Source organism: Pongo pygmaeus, chromosome 22, assembly GCF_028885625.2.
Source record: "Pongo pygmaeus isolate AG05252 chromosome 22, NHGRI_mPonPyg2-v2.0_pri, whole genome shotgun sequence".
NCBI lineage: Eukaryota > Metazoa > Chordata > Mammalia > Primates > Hominidae > Pongo > Pongo pygmaeus.
The window spans coordinates 29,455,420-29,463,922 of record NC_072395.2 but is presented as its reverse complement, the minus strand read 5'-3'; the positions used below and the strand labels follow the sequence as shown (position 1 = coordinate 29,463,922).

The following is an 8,503-nucleotide window of genomic DNA, read 5'->3' as shown; positions in this document are numbered from 1 at the left end:
TATGATCTGATCCTTGTTATGAGCTGAAGAATAGATAGGTTTTCACTGAAATTGTGAGAATTAGAACTTTTATTTTGGTAGACACTATGACCCTATAGTCAAAATCTTTTCTCCCTAACAACAGAACTTCAATTTAGTTGAGGGTAACAATGTACCTCCATTGAAGCTAGGAAAGGCTGTGTGAAACAGAATGAGATATAAGTGGAAATACTGGCGGTGCTTCCATCAAAGCTCAAGACAGCTAGGTTAAGTTGGCACATACCTTCTGTCTTTTGTCTCCCCATCTTCCTGCCTGGGGACGTTGATGTAATGTTCAGGATGGACATGCATCTTGTGACTATGAGGTGACAATGATGTTAATGACATCTGAGTGGAAAGAAGATGAAGCCTAGATTCCTGAACACATTCAGACCTGCCACAGCAACCTAGCTCTGAACTCCCTTCAAGTAAGACAAGTAAACACCCTCATTTGTCATTTTTTTTCAGCTGAATGTAATTCCTTACTATGCAGTTTTCATAATTAAGATACATAATGTGAATAGAGTTAATCATTATTTTGAAGACATTATACTGTGTTAAAATGTCACTTATAGTAGCAAAAGATTATGATCTTAAGAGATGACACTATTTTTTTAATAAGTAAGGAAAATAACGTAAGTACTTGGGGCTTGAAAGTGAGATTTTCAAGGCATGGCTTGAAAACAAGGCATGAGTTAGCAAGTGATAAGGATTACAGAAATATTGCTGAATTCCTCTACATGAAAAATTAGCTTGAAATTATGTGTACGGGGAGTGAGCTCAGGTTATAGTGGTAGATGAGACTGGACAAATGGCTGAAAAAATTTTAAGAGTGGGGATATGTAATATTTAATTTTAAGGTATTTGCATGACTTTGATATAGAACTCTGACACCAAAACATTCAATAATGTCTACTATATACTTTGTATTTGTGGGTGTTTTTGTTTATTATTATTTAAGTAAAATTCAAGAAAAAAGAGGCCAAATTTCATGTCTAGATTGGCAGAAAGAAAAGAAACAAAAATTGTTGAATGGGAGCTGAAAATCCCATCAATAATTCAGCAGAAATGAGAATGGAGGAGGTATATGGGAGTTTGAAGAGAGAGGAAGAAAAGAGAGTGGGCTTGGACAAAGAATGCCAAAACAAGGCAGAGAATGCTGGGCAAAGGAGCATGTCAGAAAGAGAAAAGGCTGGGAATAGAGTGTCAGAGAAAGAGGAGTATAGATGTACTCATAATAGGCTAAAGGAGTTGATATTGATGAAAATCAAGTGTGCCTGGATAAGAAAGCCAAAGGGAGAGGGGAAATTAGGACACTTTATGAAAATATCTCAATAATTCTGGATATGTAAAACAGAGTCATGCTATAAGAGCTTTTATTTTATTCTTTAAAATGCATTGTTGTTTTACTATAGTCACCAAGATTTACAACAGATATCTTGAACTTATTCTCCCTTAAACGTTCAAAATTGTAACTGATTAGAATCATTTTTTATGTTTAATTTTTCTCCTGCTACATTTAATAAAAGATATGGAAGTCATTATGGGAGCAGAGGGTCTGAAAAAGTAAACTGCCTTCCCTTTGATTAAACTGTTCCTGAGAGAGAATAGAGAGAAAGAAAATCATTGCCCAGAGATAGGCAGCCATGAGAATTTTACCTTCAGGCCTGAGAAGAAGATGGTGTAAAATGTGAAACATGAGCTAGGATATAAAATCTATTAAAAATGAATGTTATGAATCAATAATAAAGATTTTCCAAGGCATTTGTTTTCTTAAGGTTGCTCAGAAAAAACACCTTTCCAAATAACAGGTTTAAAATTTTTGTTCTGCCTTAAAGAAAAGTTACAATTTTGAACATTCATACTTAAGTGAGGAGCAGCCAGCCACCACCATCTGGAAACTTCAAGAAAACAAGAGTGTGACTCAAGTTTTTTTCTGTGTCTGTAGCAAAATCCTGATACCTGTTGTCACACCATCCAAGTTTGAATAAATATACCTAAGGGAGGGGAACACTTATATGCTAAGATTTAAAAAAATTATGTTGTGAAATGACAAGGGAATGTCACAACTAGTATAAACAGAGAGTAACTAGATGAATCTATTTTAGAAAATTAGATAGTATAGCCACAAACCAAGAATATGTGGTTTCTAAAACTTGTCCATCAATTAGAAAAGATACACTATTTCATAAAAAACAAATTATGTTTCTCACTAAGAAAGTTATGTATTTCTACTTTGAGTTTCATCCAAGTCTGTACACATGCTTTAAGTTAATTTTACAAAGCAAATGGAAATATGGAAAGGAAATTAGATAAAGTATCTTTTTACTGAGCAAAACCAAAATCAAACAAATGAGTAAATGCACACAAAAAAATCTACCCTCAGAGAATATTAAGTCAAAGAACTGTAGAAAAATACCCTGGATTCAAAAAAGAATTCCAAGAAAAAAAAATTATAAATTGAAATAACCAGGTATGCCTGTTTCTAAACTTTGGAGTGTTAGTTTTGGGGAACATAAATCTAATTATAGATTTTACTTCATGATACTTAATGCTCTTTATTTAAGAGAAACTAGCTGAAAAGTCAGATGTCATTTCCACCTATGGCTACCTAATATAATTTTCCCGTAAAATTTTGCATCAGTGTTGTTTAGTTCAATGGGCACGTTAGCCAAGGGAACAAGTTACTACAGACACCTGTGAAATCACTATTTCCATAAATTTTGGATTCCAACTTATCCCATGAATGGGGCTTTAGATTTTGAAGGTGTCTAGATTATTTTAATGTAATTGGCACTTGATTCTGTGTGGAAATTCAAATAAACATTAGACACTGGGAGAAGAGCTCAACTCTAGTTCCTAAGGCAGAAATGAATTTGCCTTAATTTCTTCCTCTATATTAACTGCCTGTAGAGGGTCGAAGGACTAAAAATAAACAAATGAATTGCATCTTCTCATTATTATTTAAATATAGGAAGTTATTAAAAAATTTAATATCATTAACCTGTCAAGTACAGTGTTCTTCATCAAAGAGAGTACTATTTGTAACAATAACTTTATGGATTAAAAGCAATTATATGCACAAATTGCTGCAGGAAAAGAAAGATAATGAGAAAATGTGGAACCCCCTAGAAATAAATCAGCAAAAAAGATAGGAAAAAAGATATGGCAAGTTATCTCAGACCTTTCAGAAATTAGCAATTTAGTAGCTTGATATTATGGGTAAAAGACAGGTGGTCAAGCATGTTCTAACCATTCTTTTCACCCAGGCATTATACCTGGCACGAGGTGAGCAAATGATTAAAGGACTTATTTCTCTCACTCTTGGTTTACTCGTTTACCCCACAGGTACTTTTTGAGCATTTAGGGTTTTTTTTTTTTCTTGTTATTGTGTGACACATAGGTGACAGCAGAGAAAAGCTGAACCACATTCCTGTACTTCAGGAATTTTAAACATTGGTAGGTCAAATTTATACTGAAAAAATCAAGTGGAAGATTTGCAATAACCTGGTGATTTGGATCTTTAGAATTAGATAAGCTAAAACATTTGGGACAAAAATAAAGAATAGTCATTTTCTTGCCCAACTATCTTCTGAATGATCTAAGTGGAGGTGACATCAGCGAAGGAAGATGTAAAGGTAGGATTTCAAAATTGATAAAAATTAATAGCCATTTCCTCTTTGATGATGTCTTCATTTACAAAACAAAACAATACAAGCAATAATAAGTTATAGTGGACTTCAGAGTAGACGTCAAAAGAAAGATTTCAGCTGTCACTCATTATTATTATTATTATTATTATTATCATTATTATTATTATTATTATTTTGAGACAGAGACATGCTCTGTCACCCAGGCTGGAGTGCAGTGGCACGATCTCAGCTCACTGCAACCTCTACTTCCTGGGTTCAAGTGATTATTCTGCCTCAGCCTCCCGAGTAGCTGGGATTACAGGAATATGCCACCATGCCCGGCTAATTTTTGTATTTTTTGTATAGACGGGGTTTCACCATGTTGACCAGGCTGGTCTCAAACTTGTGACCTCAGTGATCCTCCTGCCTCAGCCTCCCAAAGTGCTGGGAGCCACCATGCCTGGCCTATTATTTTTAATTGGATTAACGTTGAGTTTATCATTAATGCCATTTTAGTGCCTATTTGTTTGTTTGTAACGTAAGACATTATAATTACACATTTCAAAAGGGAAATATCTAATAGTAGTTTTCCTGTGGAGATATTATTTAATTTTAAAGTATAACTTAAGGAAAAAGTTTAAAAAGTCATTTTGAAGCTGTTTGGCTACTGCTGGTTTTGAATGAAAAAAGCTGATTTGGAGAAAATAGAGTGTGTATCTTTGACCTCCAAGTTTTTCACTCCATAGTTTTGTTTTTCAATCTTCTCCTGCGCTTAAGCATAGCAAAATATCTTTGATCTCACCTCCTATTATTCTATATATTTTGCTGCTATTAATATCCAGACTTTCCTAATCTGCTCGAGATCTATTCTCTTAAACCTTTGAAATCTTCCTGGACTGTCCAACTGTCACGTCTAAAGGCTGCCTGAAGCAAGTATTTGATTCTGGCTTATGTAGCTATTTATACATCCCATATTCAATTTGCTGTCCTAGCCCCATAGTACGTCCTGGTTAATTCCCACTGTTATTCTTCAGTTGCTGACAATTCATTTTTTAACCATTCTCTGATTACTTTCAAGTTGATATTATTAAACTTGAGTCCTTTGATGTCTTGGAATTTTGGTCCTGTCCATTCATGTGTAGTTCCAAACATCGTATTAGGTGATTAACATGCTGATTGCAAACCTAGAGCAATAATGCTTTCTTGGAAAATCCTTGCTTTAAACTTGGGACACAGTGAGTCTTCTTTATACATTTTTTTTTAATACTCACAGAAACCAAGGCTATTTCTGAGATAATGTATTAGAATCAAAAGCACCAAGCAAGGAGTAACTCAGTCCAGAGAGGTTTCATTTATTTATTTTTTTTAAAAAAGAGATCTGAGTTTAGATTTTTCAACTTTCATGTTTTAATCATCCATCCATCTTTCCTTCAATCGATCAATTAATCCATCTATCAAATATTTCTGTGTCAGTCGTTATCCTAGATATTCTTGGGGAGATAATAATAATTTAGATATTCTCACTAACTTCATAGTGCTTGGAGTTTAATTAGCAGTATGGGTAATCAGTCAGGAAATTTAGAAATGTGTGTGTGTGCATGTGGGAGAGAGAGAGGGTGGGGGCAGAGAGAGAGAGAGAAAGAGAGAGAGAAGGAGAGGGTGTGGTAATATATAGAGAGGCAACTACTTGAGATTTGTGAATTTAGAGAAGATATCCTGAAAGAAGGTCTATTTAGGCAAAACTCTGAAGTTAGATTGACAATGAGAGTTGGGTAGAGAAATGACCTATGCAGAAGCAGCAGCACAGACATTGGAAGAACTAAAAGCACTTTAGCATAATGTGAGGTAGAAGGAGGGAAGGAAGGAGAAAAGTAGACTGGAGGGTTATCCAGGATCCTAATTATGAAAAGCCCTATAAGCAAAATGAAATCATTTGAACCTCAAACAAATAACAAAGAGGAGTTAATACAGTGCTTTGAATTGGGGAATGATGAGAGAGACTGAAGAACAGATTTGAAGGAAGAAGCAAGGAGGTGTGGAGACCAGTGTGAGGCTGTTGTGGGAAACTAGGCAAGAGATGATGGAGATGATGGCTTAAATGAGAATGGAAGTTCTAGGACAGATAGAAATTGATGGATTTTTAAAAATTAACAGACAATTGAAAATAATTAAGGGATGATTTAATATTTGAAGTAAGGATGAAGCTGATTTTAACAACTATGCTATTGTCTTGAGTAAACAATAGGCATACCATGTACTAACAAATAGAATATAAGTGTATAAGCAGTTTTGAATGACAGAGATGATAGGTTATTCTGGGACATGTTGATTTTGATATGTGACTGGGGCTGTCAAGTGAAAATGCCATTGTAAGTAGGAAGGCATCTTCTCACTCTCATGAAAGAGCTCTCGATGGGAAATAAAAATTTGGTATACATTAACATATAGTAGTTACTAAAGTGATGGGAGTTAAGGGGGTCACATGGGGAGAGTAACAGAGTGAAAATAACTTGCTAAACTGCTAAACTTGCTAAACTTTATGGACAATAACATTTAAGGACAGAATAGGAATCTCTGTCTCTCTCTCTCTCTCCCCCCCCTTATTTACACACACACACCCACACACACACCCACCCACCAAGATGTGATGAATACAAAAGAAGCACGTGTTAAAAAAGGAAGGAATAAATAATGTGTCTAATACTTCTGAGAAGTAAAATAAGATAATAGGTGAGTGACCATTGATTTTGGCAATAGATAGGCAATTATTGACCTTGGGAGTGAATTGGGGCAGAACCCAGATTATTATGCATTGAAGAATGAATGGAAATGAGATCGCGCGAGAGAGAAGTCTTTCAAGATTAGCTGTGAATGAATGAGAAGAAAGAATTAGGGTAATTACTAGATTAGGTTGCAGGACTAAGATGGAGATGTAAGTACTTCATATTCTGACAAGCACTGGTATCATAGAAAACTGTAGTATTGTAGATTTTATAATAAATGAGTAAGGATGGCAAGTTCCTTTAGGCTGGATCTTCTTGGCACTGAATTTTTGTGGACATCATTAAGATCCCTAGAATGACTCTGTTATATGGATTCCAAAAATTGATCTTACTTATATTAAAGTATATCATGGGTTAGTCAGAATATTGATTTTATTAATTGACTTTATTTTTTTTATTTATTTATTATTTTTTGAGACAGAGTTTCACTCTTGTGGCCCAGGCTGGAGTGCAATGGTGTGATCTCAGCTCACTGCAACCTCTACCTCTCGGATTCAAGTGATTCTCCTGCCTCAGCCTCCCAGGTAGCTGGGATTATAGGCATGAGCCACCACACCTGGCTAATTTTTTGTATTTTTAGTAGAGATGTGGTTTTGCCATGTTCATCAGGTTGGTCTCGAACTCCTGACCTCAGGTGATCAACCTGCCTCTGCCTCCCAAAGTGCTGGGATTACAGGCATGAGCCACTGAGCCTGGCTAATTGATTTTATGTTTTATAAAAGTTTTACATTTACAGAAAGATGGAGTAGATAGTAGGGATAATTTGCATATATCCTCCCTCTACCCTTCAATCTCACACACAGTTTCCCTTATTGCTAACATCGTACATTAGTACAGTTGGTTAAAATTAATGAACCAATATTGATATATTATTAACTGATGTCCATAATTTATTCTGATTTTTTTTTTAGCTTTTACCTAATGTTTCTTTTCTACTCTAGGGTCCTGAGTCCTTAGTCCCCTTTCAGCTCTGATGATTTATCACACTTTCCTTTTTTTTGATGACCTTGATAGTTTTGGGAAGTGCTGGTCAGATACATTGTTGGGATGCCTTTCTATTAGAATTTCATGTTTTTCTCACTATTGGACTAGAGTTATGGTTTTTTGTGGAGAAAGATCACAAAGGCAAAGTATAATTTTTAATCACGTTACATCCAGGGTATGTAAAATTTACAGCATTTGTGAGTATTGATGTTGATTTTGATGGCTGATATAGTGTTTGTCAGGTTTCTTCACTGTTTTTCTTATCCCCTTTCTTCCATACTGTATTCTTTGGAAGAAAGTTACTATGTGCTTCCAAGACTTAAGGATCTGGGACTTATGCTTCCCCTATTTTAGGGTGAAAGGTCTAAAGTTATTTGGAATTTTTCTGGATAGATGTGTTTCTTCTCTCCCATTTATTAGTTTATTTAATTATTTATATCCATAAGGACTTATGGATATTTATTTTATCCAATACTACTTTATTTTATTGCTCCAATTGCCCCACCTTTGGGCATTGGGAGCTCTTTCAGTTGGCTCCTGTGGCACTTTGACATACCCTAATCATTGTGAGTTTGTGTGTGTGTGCGTGTGTGTGTGTGTATGTTTTGAGCACTGTGCTTCACTTATTCATTCCTCCCGCTCTTGCCTTAATGCCCTAAGCTCTGGCAACCATTGATATTTTTTGTCTCTATAGTTTGCCCTTGCCAGAATATGATATAATTGAAATCACACAAAATGTAGCATTTTCAAGCTAGCTTCTGTTACTTGCAATATGCATTCACATGCATTTAAACGTAGCTTGCATTTAAGCATGACCTACCTTTTTGTGGCTTGATAGATCATTTCCTTTTATCACTGAATACTGTTCCATTATTTGGATGTCCTAGTTTGCTTATCCATTCACTTATTGAAAAACATCTTGGTTGGTTCCACTTTGGGTAGTTATAAGTAAAGCTGTTATAAACATTTGAGTACAGGTATTTTTGTGTACATAAGTTTTCAAGTGAATTGGGTAAATAACTAGGAGCCTGATCATATGGTAAGACTATGTTTAGCTTTGTAAGAATGTGCCAAACTGTCTTGCAA

At 35.1% G+C, this 8,503-nt stretch overlaps 1 long non-coding RNA gene across 1 annotated transcript in view; it reads left to right on the top strand.

Moving 5' to 3' along the window:
* Positions 1–383: 383 nt before the first annotated feature.
* The window catches only part of LOC129022468 (uncharacterized), a 135,517-nt gene continuing 127,397 nt past the window's right edge, over positions 384–8,503 (top strand). The window contains exon 1 of the long non-coding RNA XR_008496438.1: positions 384–446. This is a non-coding gene — a long non-coding RNA (uncharacterized LOC129022468). The remainder of the gene's footprint in view (positions 447–8,503) is intronic.